This window comes from Oryctolagus cuniculus, chromosome 1 (assembly GCF_051225735.1).
Source record: "Oryctolagus cuniculus isolate XC-2025 breed Fujian yellow rabbit chromosome 1, ASM5122573v1, whole genome shotgun sequence".
Taxonomy (NCBI): Eukaryota; Metazoa; Chordata; class Mammalia; order Lagomorpha; family Leporidae; genus Oryctolagus; species Oryctolagus cuniculus.
Window position 1 is genome coordinate 178,110,405 of NC_142867.1, and position 10,576 is coordinate 178,120,980.

At 42.5% G+C, this 10,576-nt stretch overlaps 1 pseudogene; it reads left to right on the forward strand.

Moving 5' to 3' along the window:
- The first annotated feature begins 181 nt into the window (after positions 1 to 181).
- LOC138843037 (SNW domain-containing protein 1 pseudogene) lies at positions 182 to 802 on the forward strand (annotated as a pseudogene).
- Positions 803 to 10,576: the final 9,774 nt, after the last annotated feature.

A 10,576-nucleotide genomic window follows, 5' to 3' on the forward strand; every position in this document is an offset into this window, starting at 1 on the left:
ACCAGGAGAAGCACCTGGCTCCTGGCTTTGGATCGGCGCAGCGTGCTGGCTGTATCGGCCGTTTGGGGGGTGAACCAACAGAAGGAAGACCTTTCTCTCTCTCTCACTGTCTAACTTTGCCTGTCAAAAAAAATAAAATAAATAAATACATATAAATGGAGAGACATGAAGAAAAACATGAAAAACCCAGAAAGCCAAGGAGAGGAGAGCTGGGATCAAAACCCAGGTGGAAAACAGGACTGGATAGCATGTGAGAGGGATGAAATGTGGCAAGACAGGTGAAAGGAGAGACAGCATGACTGGGATGTTTTCCAGGAGAATTCCTGAGAAGAGGTTGAACCTATAGAGAAATGAACATTGGGGTAACAGTGAAGTCACTGCCCAATGTTCGCATTCCTAATGAAGTATAGCCAACATACTACCAAGGGCTCTCAACCAATCTAAGATACAGAGAGTGGACTTGCAGGTGGAGGTGAAATTTGCAATATTTATCCAACCAAGCCTCAAGAGGTAGTAAAGACATGGTTCCAAGTATTTTAGGCCCAGAAAAACCTGAACTTGGACATATATGGTAATGACCTAGAAGCCAGAATAAAGACCAATAGATTCATTACCAATAAGGTTCTGGTTCACACCACAGGCAGAGAGGCCAAGAAGGACCAGTTCAGTTTAAGGAAGAGCCTTTAGGTTTGAACAGGTTTTGAAAGAAGACAAAGAGTAACATGTTCTAAAATATCTTAAAGTAATAGCTGCCCCCAGGAACATGAGCATGAAGGCTAGAGGAGGAGGAAGGAGTAGATGAACTATTACTCTGCCCTAATGATACAAGTCATATGAGGAACACTTTGGAAGTTGCAGGATAAAACCAGAACTAGATGCCAGATCCCAGCACTACTACTCCAACAGAAAAAGCGGACTGTCTGTTGTTTCTGAAGTGAGTTTCTTGTTGGCAGCATATAGTGAAGTTAGTTTTTATCCATTCAGCCAATCCATTTTGCCTGGGGTTCTTTGAGCTTCTTGTACCTGGATGTCCATGTCTCTTTTAAGACCTGGGAAATTTTTGACTATTATTTCATTTAGCAGGTTCTCAATGCCTTTTTCCTTTTCTTCTCCTTCAGGAATAACTATAATACAAGTATTTGGTCATCTAATGGTATCCCATATTTCACATAGACTTTCTTCATTCCTTTGCATTCTTTTCTTTTTATAAGGGTTATTTCAAAACTCTTGTCCTGGAGGTCTGAAGTTCTTCCCTCCATTTGGACTATTCTGCTGTTAAATTTCTCAATTGTATTTTTTTATTTCACTGACTGAAGATTTCATCTCCAAAATTTCTATTTGATTCTTAATAAGTTCTATTTTCTTAATATTTTCATTCATGTTACTCATATTCCTCATTTCTGTCATCTGTCTGTATTTTCTTGCATCTCATTGAGTTTCCTTACAATCATTATTTTGCATTCTGTCATTTTATAGATTTCCTTCAGTTCAGGATCTAATTCTTGTATTCCTTTAGAAGCATCTTGCTATCCCGTTTCTTCAAGTCTCCTATGTCACTACATTGATGTCTGCCCCATCTAATGAACTCTTCCCTTCCTTATGGAGCTTTTATTGAGAAAGAATTTATGGTTTAGCTGGAATGCAGGGTCTCACTTGGCTTGTTGCTTTGGCTTTGATTCCATGTAAACCCAGGATTGTAGTCTGAGTGATTTCTTTTGTCTTAATCAATGCCAGCTACGTCCATAAGTGACACAGTGGTCTAGTCTGCTGCAGTCTGTAGCAGTTTTTCCTTGGGTGTCTATCTTTGGTCCATAGAGAGCTCAGTGCCAGACTCCCTGATGATTGAGATAGCCAGGGCCTTGTTCTTGGTGCTGAGAGAGGCAATCGGCTCTCCATGCTGAAGTAAAAGTCAGTGGGTGACTGAAATTCCCCATTAGCTGAAACTGCAAGCAACAGAGTACGCAGCAATTTCTTTCTACCTTGACATGGTAAGATGGCAGCTCATAGCCAGTAGCTGGCTGCACCATGTGGCTGGCTGGAGCGGTGTTTATCTTCTCTCCTCTTGTCCCCAGGAGTCTTCATTGTTTGTTTTCACTCCTTTGCTGAAATTTTCCGTCAGTCAGACCCCTAGAAACATAGTTTTTCCTTTGTTCTTTTCATATCCCAGAGCAGCTTACATAGTGTAGCTATACCTTATTCAGCTACCTTGGATCCCCCAAGATTATATTCTTATTTAATTTAGGAAACATGTTTCTAGTCCTAAAATCTGAACCCCTAAAACTTGGGAGTTTGTATTGTAATGAAGCAAGTTAAGCCACCATCTACAACACCAGCATTCCATATGAGAACTGGTTCCAGTCCAGATGCTACACTTCCAGTCCAGTTCCCTGCTAGTGTGCCTGGGAAAGCAACAAAAGATGGCCCAAGTATTTGGGCCTCTGCCTCCCATGTGGGAGATCTGGATGGAGTTCCAGGCTCCTGACTTAGGGCTCAGCCCCTGCCATTGCAGTTATTTGAGGAGTGAACCAAGGGATGAAAGACTGGTGAATCTACATCTTTCTGCTTTTCAAATACATAAGTCAATTTTTAAAAAAAAATCTGACCTTGGAGATGGGTAAGTCCAACAGAAATCGAAGAACAACTACTCTGCACACCTTTGGAATAGACAGCACTGCAGTTATTCACTTTCAGATCAGGCATCAACACTACAAGAAGTAAATTTTAAGTCAAAGGTGGAAGTGAGAAAATATTATAAACCTGCATTAAGAAAGATTAGAGAGATATCAGTATAATTTTTTACTCCCAGGGCAATACAAAATATCTTGTAATAGAACAGCACAAGAATGCAAAAAGCATACAAATAACTCAGGATCGGTGGAATAGCCCAGAACAGATCTTATCATTTGGCAATAGGCTTTGAAGAAAAAAGAAAATAAAGTTTTGAGTCAACAAGTCATCACTAACATGATTACATGATCTACAACAGTGGTTTCATTAAGGAATCGAGTACATACTGACCATCATACATTTCCATTTGCTTGCTGAAGTTTCATCCCATTTCCTCATACTAAACTTGTTTAAACACACAAGTGAAAATTGGTTTGAGGGGTTGGATGATCCCAGGAAAACTTCCACAAGTGCCGCAAAGTTCAGGAGTAACATAGGATAAGGGAGTTCACTTATTTCCCAAGCTAGACACCATAGTAAGTGCCAACAGTCAAGTTATGAACTCAGGGAAAGAGTAGTTGTAAGTACAATGCCTGTATCATCCTACCAGAAAATGTACATGTTCCAATTTCTCCAGTGTTAGAAATTGCACCAATTTCTCCATGTCACAAAACAGCCAACTCTCAAGTGTTCTTGTTAAAGAGAAACAGAACTCAGAATGTGCTCAGTTTTTCCATGTCTTTGTTTTTCATTAGCAGTCTAGCCTTGTGTTTTTCAAAACATCCTCTCCTTCCCATTACTTTTAATAAGATCCATGTAAAAAAAAATTTTTAAACCTTTAACATTAACATCATCTTGTTAAGAGAAAAAGAAAAATTCCCTAACAAAATTGAAAAACAATCGTAAGTTCTCCCTATTCTTTGAGGGAAAGAATAACAAAAAGGAGTGTTGTTTTGGTATCTTCTGATCTTCCCAGCATGCGAGGGCTGGAAAGTGGAATCACTTAAATAACAACTCAGATTGTTTTTCCTCACAAAGTAGAATAATAGTGGGAACATTTTCGTGACTCCAAGGAAGCAAATGTTTCTAATTAGTGAGCAAGACCAGGGGATGTAGCTGCCCAGGGTGTGTAAGCAAAGCAGAATAGCCCGAATTCCGTTTGGGAAGGTTGCCACCTACTGAAGAACATGCAGTACTACAGCTTTTTTTTTTTTTTTTTTTTAAGATGTATTTATTTGAAAGGCAGAGTTACAGGGAGAAAAGCAGAGTCAAAGACAGAGAGAAGGAGAGACAGAGACAGAGACAGAGACAGGGGGAGATCTTCAATGCCCAGTGGCCATAACAGTTTGAGGTAGGCCAAATCCAAGAGCCTAGGACTCCATCAAGGTCTCCCACATTGCTGGCAGGGGCTCCAGCCCTTGGGCCACCCTCCGCTGCTTTCCCAGGTACATTAGAAAGGAGCTGGGTTGGAAGTAGAGAAAATGGGACTGGAATTGGTACTTACATGGAATGGCAGTGTTATAGGCAGCAGCTTAACTTGCTGCACCACAAGGCTGGCCCCCTACAGCTGGCTTTAAGAGAAAAAAAAATTATGGGGTAATAAGGAAATAGCAGCTGGTAAAAATCTTGTGAGCAGGCTGAGACTTTGAACAGAAGGCAAGAAGCAGGTATGCATCATCTTGGCAGGCTATGGCTACACCTGGGGTCAGGCTGGAAGGCTCTGTGTAGAACAGGTCTACCTGGGCCTTAAGGGGTCATTCAGGGTTAGTTAGCAAAGGAGTGAAGAGAGTCTGAGAGGTGAGAACCCTTTGGGCACAGATACACAGTTGAGAAATCCCGCTGGATTGGCGAGTTTCTCATTACTACAACAAAATACCAAAGACAAGCTACTTAAAGAATGAAGGAGGTTTGTTTCTACTCCTGGTTTTGGAGGTTCACAGTCCAAGACTGGGAGGGCCCCATAGAGTCAGAGCATCACAGGCAAAAGGGAGCACTCATGCTTGCGCCCTGATAAACGCACAACCCAGTCATGGGCTCCACCTTCACAAGCTACACCAAGCTCAGCGCTTCCCATAGGTCCCACCTTTAAACACCAGACCTGGATTAAGTTCCCACCCTCTTAGTACCATTAACGTAAAACTTTGGGATCTAAGCCTTGCGCAAGTAGGAATTTAAACCCAAACGAATACACCAATCACAGCAGCCATAGAGACAGCATCCAGAAAGCAGATGACACTGGCTGTGGAAGACTGTTTGCATTGGAAACTTGTAGGATGAGCTAGGGCTTTTCCCCAAGGATGAAAGGAAATCACTGAAGATTTATTACAGCAGCAGCAAATGACCCTCAATTAAGAACCAAAGGAATAGGAAAATGGAGCTCATTGAGAAATGCCTGGTAAACCTGTGACTGGAATAGGAAACTGCCTTGAAGGAAGCTATTGAGATTAAAGATGAACACAGTAGCAGGTATTTGGCACAGCAGCTAAGAACCCACCAACTAAGACACCCACGTCCCATATTGCACTGTCACTGTCTGGGTACGAGTCCTGGCTCTGCTTCCAATTCTACCTTCTGCTAATGCGCACCTTGGGAGGCTGCAGAGGATGGCCCAAATAGTTTGGCCTTGCCATCTCTATGGGAAACCCAGATTAAGTTCCAAGATCCAGGTCCCCGCCTCAACTATTTCAGGCATTTGGGGAGTGAACCAGTGGATGGAAGATCTCTGTTGGTCTCTCAAATAATTGAAAATAAGCAATAATTTTAAATAAATGTTGACACAAAGATTTGACAGGTAAAAAGGTGACTTTAAAATGCCACCTGTGCCACAACCCTCTAATGGTGTTAGGAGCTACAACAGCTGAGGCTACCCCCAAGATTTATCAATATCAGAACCTACTCTGCCCCTGTAAGCCAACAAAGTCCCCTTCCTGCCCACATATACACCTCTTTCTCAGCCCCTGTGGAAGCAATGCTCCCGTATTTCTACCTCATTCATTTGCTTTAAATATATTAACTGAAAGAATTCCAAGACAGCTGAATAGGGAAAAGACATGCTGCTTTTGACTGGTGGAAAATAACAGAAGAAAAGTAGAAGAATTGCATTCCTGGGGGTGAGTTGGAGAGTTTACAGTGGAAATTTTGCAGAAGGAAGAGTGGTGGAGCAGTATGGAAGGTGCGGATGCACAGCAAGAAACAGGGACACCACACACGATCCCTGCAGCTGGGGACTGGAAGACACGCCAGCCTTGGAGAGCAAGGCGAGAGCCACTGATGATACTGCCCAAGGGACAGCCTTGCAGACCACACTTTTAGTCAGGCCTGGAGCCATAACAGGGGGCAGGGTAACCACATATCCCAGCAAAATAAAAGCATGTTTCCTTCTCCCCATGGCCCCATAGGGGTGCCCAGCAACTGGAGGGGAGAAGGCACCATCTTGACATGAGTAGAGGCTGCAGCGGCTCTCCCGCACACCTGTGACCGCGGGATTTTACAAGAAGGAAAAATCTGCATTCTGCACCAACTTTGAGTCTACCTGAGAGGGTTGACAGTGGGCTGGGCACCCACTTAGGTTCCAGGGCTCAAACTGCCACAGCAGAGCACCCACAGGCAGCTGACTCTAGGAATGTCTTTGCTCTCTCCGTGGATAGGGCATTCTTGCAAATCTGAGCAGATTCTCTGTACCCTGTGACTCTGGAGGCTTTGCATGCTGTGACTTTGGGAATTCTGTGACTTCACGATAGGGCACAGAGTGTAGCTGGGTCTCTGTGCAATCACTGTGTCTGGGTTCAGAGGCTCAGTGTTCCCCAATGGCCTCGCGTAGGTCATTGTGGAGAGTTTTGGCTCACACTGGAGACCATACAGATCCTTTATGTGAATCTTATGGCAGTGCAGATGAGTATTGCACCCACTGTGGGCTAACCTGGGACACTGATCACCTTGGGAGAGAGAAGCTAAGGTTGGCAGTACACTATCAGGCATGATCACACCCTCTCCCTGCAGACAACAGAGGAGATCTACCAAGCCCAAATTTGGTGTCACCCTGGTTTCTCATCCCACCCTTGAGCACTGACCAGAGCTCCTTGGACCCACCTAGCACAGGTTTCTAGATATTGACTACAGAAGCAAACACTCCACTAAGTCACAGAGGCATAGTTCAAAGAAAAGGCCATTAAAGCAGAAAACCAAGTGTTTCCAAAATGCCTAAAAATAAACACAGAAATACAAGAAACAAGGACAAGGAAGACAATAGGACTCCTCAAAAGGAGCACAACACTAATATTAAACTGTGAAGATGGAAAGATTGATGAAATGTTTTAAAGTGGATTCAAGAGAATAAGATTACTCAAAAAAGAGAAATTTATGAGATAAAGAAATTCATTAATAGTATTATGAAAAATTTTGCTTAGATACTGAAGAGAAATCAAACTGATATTAGAAATGAAGCATTCAATATGTCAAATAGCAAATACACTGGAAAGCTTTAACAACAGAACTGGTAAGGCAGAAGAAAGAATATCTGAGCTAGAAGACAAATGCCTGGAAATATCTCAGACAAAAAAAAAGAGAATAAATTAGCCAGGGAGTGCAGTGGAGGATGGCCCAGGTGCTTGGGCCCTGCACCCCATGGGAGACCAGGAAAAGCACCTGGCTCCTGGCTCCTGCCATCGGATCAGCGCGGTGCGCCGGCTGCAGCGCGCCGGCCGCAGCGGCCATTGGAGGGTGAACCAACGGCAAAAGGAAGACCTTTCTCTCTGTCTCTCTCTCTCTCACTGTCCATTCTGCCTGTCAAAAAAAAAAAAAGAAAAATTAAAAATAGTGTTCAAGATTTATGGGATACTATCAAGCAACTCAACATATGGGTCTTAGGAGTTCCTGAAAGTGTGGAAAGAGAATAGATTAGAAGGCCTATTCCATGAAATAATAACAGAAAACTTTCCTAATCTGGAGAAATACAGAGACATCCAAATACAGGAAGCACACAGAATTGTGTGACATGGCCAGAAAAAAGCTTTGCCAGGACTCTTTGTAGTCAAACTTTCAACAGTAAAACATAAAGAAAAGATTCTAAGATGTGTAAGAGAAATGCCAGATTATCTTCAGAGGATCTCCAATTAGACTCACAGCTGATATCTTATCAGAAACTCTACAGACCAGCACAGAATGGAAAGACATAGGCCAAGTAATAAAAGAAAAAAACTGTCAACCCAGAATACTGCACCCTACAAAGCTCTCATTTATGAAAAGTGAAATAGACCTTCTTTTTTTTGACAGGCAGAGTGGACAGTGAGAGAGAGAGGCAGAGAGAAAGGTCTTCCTTTTGCCGTTGGTTCACCCTCCAATGGCCGCCGCAGCCTGCACGCTGTGGCCGGCGCACCACGCTGATCCGATGGCAGGAGCCAGGTACTTATCCTGGTCTCCCATGGGGTGCAGGGCTCAAGTACTTGGGCCATCCTCCACTGCACTCCCGGACCACAGCAGAGAGCTGGCCTGGAAGAGGGGCAACCGGGACAGAATCCGGTGTCCCGACCAGGACTAGAACCCGGTGTGCCGGCGCCTTAAGGTGGAGGATTAGCTTATTGAGCCACGGCGCCGGCCAAAATAGACCTTCTATAACAGAAATTTTAAGAATTTGTCATGTAAGGTTGTGCTGCACACAGAAACACAGAAAGACATCATTGTAAAAGAATGTGAATGTTGAAAATCTCCTTGTTAAAGTACAAGGGAGGGCCGGCGCCGCGGCTCACTAGGCTAATCCTCCGCCTTGCGGCGCCGGCACACCAGGTTCTAGTCCCGGTCGGGGCGCTGGATTCTGTCCCGGTTGCCCCTCTTCCAGGCCAGCCCTCTGCTGTGGCCCGGGAGTGCAGTGGAGGATGGCCCAGGTGCTTGGGCCCTGCACCCCATGGGAGACCAGGAAAAGCACCTGGCTCCTGGCTCCTGCCATCGGATCGGTGCGGTGCGCCGGCCGCAGCGCGCCGGCCGCGGCGGCCATTGGAGGGTGAACCAACGGCAAAGGAAGACCTTTCTCTCTGTCTCTCTCTCTCTCACTGTCCACTCTGCCTGTCAAAAAAAAAAAAAAAAACTTAAAAAAAAAAAAAAAAGTACAAGGGAAATCCAAAACAGCCAACAGGAATATTTACAGAAAAACAGCAAAGCAAGTTGTAAATGGCCTAAATCCTCCAACTAAAAGATACATACTGGTTGAATGGATTAAAAAGCAAGACCTTTCTATTTGCTGCCTAGGTATCACCAACAAAGATACCCACAGACTAAAAGTCAAAGGATGGAAAAAGATATTATGCTAATGGAGCTTGATATTGTGATGGCTACACCTGCTCATTTTAGAAAACCTAAATAGACCAATAACCAAGATAGGGATTGAATCAGAAATCCTGGTTTCTCATCCTACCCTTGAGCACTGACCAGAGCTCCTTGGACCCACCTAGCACAGGTTTCTAGATATTGACTAAAGAAGCAAACACTCCACTAAGCCACAGAGGCATAGTTCAAAGAAAAAGCCATCAAAGCAGAAAACCAAGTGTTTCCAAAATGCCTAAAAATAAACACAGAAATACAAGAAACAAGGACAAGGAAGACAATAGGACTCCTCAAAAGGAGCACAACACTAATATTAAACTGTGAAGATGAAAAGATTGATGAAATGCTTTAAAGTGGATTCAAGAGAATAAGACATTTCCAATTAAGAAAAGCTCAGGACCATGCTAATGGAGCACAAAAATGAGCAGGTGTAGCCATCACAATATCAGACAAAATAGACTAACACAAAAGCTGTTAAAAGAGACAAAGAAGGCCATCATGTAATGATTAAGGCATCAATTCAACAGGAAGATATGACTATAATAAACATATGCACCCAATGCCAGCACACCAGGCTATTTAAAACAAATGTTAATATATCAAAGACACAGACTCCAATACAATAATAATTGAGGACTTCAACACCCCACGTATATCGATAAACATATCAACTAGACAAAAAAATCAACCAACAAACAACAAAGATAATCCACACTATGGACCAAATGGACCTAACTGATTTCTATGGAATCTTTCATCCTACGGTTGCAGAATACACATTCTTTTCATCAGTGCATAGAACTGTGTCTAAGATAGATCACATAATAGGTGGTAAAGGAAGTCTCAGCAAATTCCAAAAAATTGAAATACCATGCATCTTTTCTGACAACAATAAATGAAGCCAGAAATTAACAATTCAAGAATTTTGAGAACATATACAAACACATGGAAGACTGAACAATGTGCTCCTGAATGAATGGTGGGTCGTAGAAGAAATCAAAATAGAAATCAAAAATTTCTGGAAATGAATAAAGATGACAAAACAACATATCAAAACTTATGGGATACAGCAAAAGCAATGTTAAGAAGGAAGCTTATCACGATTGATGCCCACATCAAGAAACTGGAAAGGCACTAAATGAGGTATCAATTAACCTCAAGGACCTAGAAAAACTACAACAAACAAACCCAAATGAGCAAGACGAAAGAAATCATTAAAGTTAGAAAATAAACAAATTGATACTAAAAAATCAATGAAATGAAGATTTGGTTTTTTGAAAAAAATACAATTGATACACAATAGGTCCAATTAACCAAAAAAAGTGGGGAGGGGATCAAATTAAGAAAATCAGAGATGAAAATGAAATGGAACAAATATCACAGAATCATCAGGAATTACTACAAAGAGCTGTATGTCAACAAATTGGTAAATCTAAAAGAAATGGATAGATTCCTGGACACACACAATCTACCAAAATTGAGTCATGAAGACACAGAAAACCTAAATAGGCCAACAACCAAGATAGGGATTGAATCAGAAATAGAGACACTTCCAATTAAGAAAAGCCCAGGACCAGATGGCTTCAACACTGAA